This window comes from Gopherus flavomarginatus, unplaced genomic scaffold, assembly GCF_025201925.1.
Source record: "Gopherus flavomarginatus isolate rGopFla2 unplaced genomic scaffold, rGopFla2.mat.asm mat_scaffold_1822_arrow_ctg1, whole genome shotgun sequence".
Taxonomy (NCBI): domain Eukaryota; kingdom Metazoa; phylum Chordata; order Testudines; family Testudinidae; genus Gopherus; species Gopherus flavomarginatus.
Window position 1 is genome coordinate 16,308 of NW_026114767.1, and position 5,200 is coordinate 21,507.

The 5,200-nt window shown below is 48.5% G+C and overlaps 1 non-coding gene across 1 annotated transcript; it reads left to right on the forward strand.

Annotated features, from left to right (window-relative positions):
- Nucleotides 1-1,030: 1,030 nt before the first annotated feature.
- Nucleotides 1,031-1,103, forward strand: TRNAV-AAC (transfer RNA valine (anticodon AAC)). The gene has a single exon. It is a non-coding gene; the product is annotated as a tRNA-Val (tRNA).
- The last annotated feature ends 4,097 nt before the right edge of the window (nt 1,104-5,200 follow it).

A 5,200-nucleotide genomic window follows, 5' to 3' on the forward strand; every position in this document is an offset into this window, starting at 1 on the left:
ATGCATCTGAAGAAGAGGGCTTTTTACCCACGAATGCTTGTGTCCAAATAAATCTGTTAGTTCTTAAGGTGTCACCGGACTCCACGTTGTTTTTGTGAAATAAAAGCAAAATGCACTCTAAGCTGATCTTAACCCTTTCAGTGCCCTTACAAACTTAGATGCTTCTCACCACAGGCCGGCTGGTGGCTTTTCAGCCAGGCTCTCCCCTTTCGTCAGCGCTTCAGTTGCTTGGTGTGGGGGTGTCTGTAGATGTAGGTGGACGAGAGAGACAAAGCATGGCAAATGTCTCTGCTTTTATCATGTCCTTTCTTCCCTCTTGGCTTTGCTCCCCCTTCAGAGTCAGGTGAGCATCACTGCGTCTCTCCAAGCAAGTCTGAGCAATTCCCCTGGGGTGTCCTCTTGCAGGTAAGTGATTGCACTGTAGCTCCCTTGCTGAACAATGGCTGTTGATGGGTTGTTTGACACCCTGTCCGGCTGTTGGTTACTTTCCTTGCTGTTGTCACTGGGGAGCTAATATTTGGCTGACTCCCCCACCTTACAGCATAGTGATAACCACACTGCACAATTCTCATAACTTCATATGCATGAATGGTAAACATCTATGGGAAGAGAAATGCCTTTCAGCAGATCATATCCTTTCCCCTGATACCTTACAAGGCATGCTCTGTATATAAGATCACGATTATATGAAAATGAGGAATATGGGGGTTACAGCACACTCCCCCAAAGGTACAGAATGTCACACTGCCACGAGTCCCTCATTTCAGGCTATGCAGCAGGAAAAGACAGCATGGGCTTCTGCACGGAGTTGGCCCACCTGACCTTTCATTCTTCTCTTGCTCTTTGCCAGCAAGGAGAAGAAAAAGAAGCTCTCCCTCAAGCTGGAGTCACACGGGCGAGGTAAGGACGACTTCCTGAGTGCTGGCTCCAGTCCTCTGCCCTGCCAGCTGACCTATCGAGGGGCTACCACCACATTCTCTAGATTTGTCCATCAGTCTGTGCCAGAGTGAGCAACAACCCAGTCGGTGGAGTTTCTGTAGTGTAGTGGTTATCACATTTGCCTAACACGCAAAAGGTCCCTGGTTCAAAACCAGGCAGAAACATGCTGGCTTCCTTCTCCCAGATCCCCTTGTTATTCAGAAAGGGCACTCCTCCTATTGGCCTGTCCCTGGGATAACTCCAACCCCTGCATGACAGAGGATGCTGACAGCAGTGGAGAAAGCACCTTGGTGTCAGGCTGGAGAACCTAGAGTAGTTAGGCCAGTCACCATTTGGAGGCTTGTGGCTTGGCCACCTCTGCTCTTGGAGGTTGGCCTATAGAGGCTCTCACTTCCTGCTGGACTCCTTTGCGTGACTGGCCAAAGGAGGAAGTGAGGCAGGAATGGGGCAATAGAGGAAAGTTGAGCTGAGGAAGGCAGGAAAGAAGCTGTGCTGCTAAGTGGGGTTAGTAGAGCACCACCCTTCATTCTGCAAAGCCTGGGGAGGTGTGGTTGGCTGCTGGGAGGTAGAATCCTGTGCCTGCCTCTTGGCTTCCCAGGAGTGGCTACTTGCAGCCCAGGAGAAGAAGGGAGGTTCTGGGTGAAAGGAAAACAAGCAAAGCTGAGTCCAACTGGAGAATGGCGGCTCCTTTATGGCCAACCTGGGGGCATGACTGATGGTTTTAGAGGTGGAGGCTGGGCTGGCTGTGAGCAACTGGGATCCAGGAAACCCCCACCTGCCCTTCTGAGGGCTGAACCCATGGAGGTGCGGTTGGCTGCTGAGAGACAGACCCCTGTGGCTGCCTGTTGGCATCCCAGGGATGGCTACTTGCAGCCCAGGAGAAGCGGGGTTCTGGGGGGAAGGAAAAGCAGCAATGGTGAGGCTGAGTGGGCTCCTTTCTGGCCGAGATGGTGGACTGTGGTGAGTCTGGGAGTTGCCTGTAAGCCATAAGTGGACGTAGTGCAGTGAAAACTGCTGCTCCATTCTGGCCGACCTGGGGGCGCCATGGATGACTTGGGAGTGGGGGCAGGGCGCTGGCTGTGAGCAAATGGGATCCAGGAAGCCCCAGCCTGCCACTCCAGGGGCCGAGTCTTCTTCTCTCCTGCCATGGGGAGCCCGACCTTAAGCCTGCCCAGCATGTGCAGCAGCTCGAGCATTAAGCCTTCCTGTGTGCATAACTGAACTACGCCCTAGTGTAATAAGGTGTAAAGTTTAGATTGTGAATTTATCTTTAATTTCCATGGTAATTTACTTTGATCTTTTATTCCTACCACTTATAATCCTTAAAACTCCATCTTTCTGTAGTTAATAAATCTGTTTTATGCTCTACTTAAACTGGTGTATTTTGCTTGAAGTTCTTGGGAAATCTCAGCTCCATTACAAGGCTGGTTCATGTACTATTCACAGTGAGGGAGGGGTGGACCCTGGGTAATAAACTCACACTGATCAGGCTTCTGATTAAGGCAAGATGGTATGATCCAGGGGTGCAAGGCTGCAGAGCTGTAGGGGGGGCGACTTTCTATCATTAGTGTTATGAGTGGCTGCAGAAGCATTCATGTAATTCAGTTGGCTGTGTCCCTACCTACGGATGTCTGTGTAAGTGCAATATCTGCCAGAGATTCACAGCTTGTCTCAGCATCACATGTGTGAGAGGGAGCCCAGGTGGTGGGACAAAGGGCTCAGGGGTCCCACTGTTCAGTTGCATCCCATAGATCCCATCACAGACTTTCAACAACCACAGCGGGTGCTCACTGAGACAGAGAGAGAGATGCCAAAATAGTGATATCCAGTGCCAGCAGACATCAAACTATCAGAAATTCTGTGAACAGAGAAGACCCTGCTAGTGGAAAATGGCTTGTGAGGTATCATTAGAAAATGCATAACCTACTGAATATTATCCTCCTGTTAAAATTTGTAGTAACACTGTATGTAAAATTGTGAGATTTTACAGTATGATATTACTGAAAAAGTTACAGTTCTGGGGAACACCCACAGACCAGTTCCTCAGAGACAGCAAGGCAAACAGCTGGTCAAACAGCCATTCTCCTGCAGGGGGAAGGTGTGAAGACATTAAGGGCTGGTCTACACTACGGGGGGAAATCGATCTTAGATACGCAAATTCAGCTACGTGAATAACGTAACTGAAGTCGAATATCTAAGATCGGATTAATCACCCATCCTCACCGCGCGGGATCGATGTCCGCGGCTCCCCCTGTCAAATCAGCAACTCCGTTGGGGTTGGTGTTGTTCCGGAATCGATATAAGCGCGCTCGGGGATCGATATATGGCGTCTAGATGAGACGCCATATATAGATCCCCGAGCAATCGATTTTAACCCGCCGATACGGTGGGTAGTCTAGATGTAGCCTTACATTCCATCACAGGGACCTATTGAGGCTGTTGTGGAAAACGACCACAGGATTAATATTTGAATCAGCTCAGCCTGAGGCTCTTTTCTTGGTTACAAGCACGCAGGGGGCGACAGCTATTGGAATACTGTTCCTGAGCTAAAAATCACACAAGCCTTTTACAGCTTAAAACCACAAACAATGACACATACGTTGCACGTTAATTTCCTTATTTGGAATATACTGCAAAATATGATGCAGGTCAAAAGCAAGCTGAAGAATCAGTTTTCCATATTTGGCCTTTCCTGTTATTTTTATTACACCTGGTGATATGGGAGCAAGACTCTCCATGTCTCAAGAAATGTCACTACCAACCTAGGCCATTTTCACATGCTGGGGTGCAATCCAGATCAGCGAGGAGTTGTGTCATCTGTAATCCTGGGTGAGATTCAGTGTTCTGCTGCTGGAGCTCCCCTGTCTGGATACTCCCAGCCAGCGTTCAAGGACGCACTGAGTGTCTGTATGATAAGTAACCCTGGACTGGCAGCTCTGACTCCAGCCGCCTGCTTGTTACACCCCAAGCACATTCTGGTTTGGGTAGAGAAGGCTCAGGGTTTGAGAGAAGGCTGGGGGTAGGAAGCTTCTGTTCATTATGCTGGACCTAACCCCAGTTTTACTTGAGTAAAGAGGAGATATTTGACATTGTGTGATGCTGCTCCTGTGCTCTGTTCCCAAAGTGTTCTGCAGCAGAGGAGGGTCTCTGGTAGTATGTATGTTACTGGCCTATTGGGGTGATGCTGAAACAGGACAGGGTACAGATGGCATTGTGGGGGTGGCATGAACCTTCACTCTTCATTTCCCCTTCCAAGAACAGAAGGGACAGGAATCCTTACCCAGCAAGACCATCGTCTCATAGTTCCCCTGCATGACATCTCTGTAGAGGGCTCTCTGAGTGGGGTCCAGCAGAGTCCCCTCTTCCCTGGAGAAATACACAGCCACCTCCTCGAAGGTCACCGGCCCCTGAAAGAGCAGGAGTCCAATACTCAGTACCTGCTGACCCACTCACAACCCCACTATTCACGGAACAGCAGCACCAGGGAAATGGAAGCTCCGGGAGGCACATGTTAACAGAGTCCCACCCCACCTTGCTTACAGCAGCCAGGAGGCATCAGAGGGTAGAAAGAGAGAACCTTTGTGTCTCCCATCTGACAGACAGAAGCAGGGTCTTCACATTTATCACATAGCTACTAGCCAGAGCTTAATATAGGAGATGGGGCTGTCTCTGGACCCTGATAGTGGCTCCCTGGTAGGAATCCAAGCACTCTCCAAATAAAATATATGGAAGAAAGGGGAAGTCAATCATAAAGAATAGAAGTTAGAAGGTCAGAATTGTAGTGCCCATTAACAAAGGTTTAGAGAAAATAGAGCCTATTAAACTAACGGGATATCCTTATTGGATGAGATCAAAAGCTTGGTTGCAGCTAATAGTATTGATGTAATATACCTAAACTTCCGTAAGGGACATGACTTGATTAGCACAATATTTTTACTAAAAAAAACTAGAATGATACAAAATAAACACGGCATACGTTAAATAGATTAAAAACTCTGATAGTAAATGGGGAACCATGATCGAGTGGATTTCTTTCTAGCAGGTTCCTGCAGGGATTGGTTCTTGGCCCTGTGCTATTTAACATTCTTATCCATGACTTAGAAGAGAGTACAAAATCATCACTGATAAAGTTTACAGTTGCCACAAAGATTGGGGTTGGTGGTAATTAACGAAATGTCAGTAGATTCAGGCTCCATCGCTGAGAGTCTGGGAAGTTGTCCCAGCCCTGGCTGGAGGGTTATTTCCTGTTCCACAAAGAGGG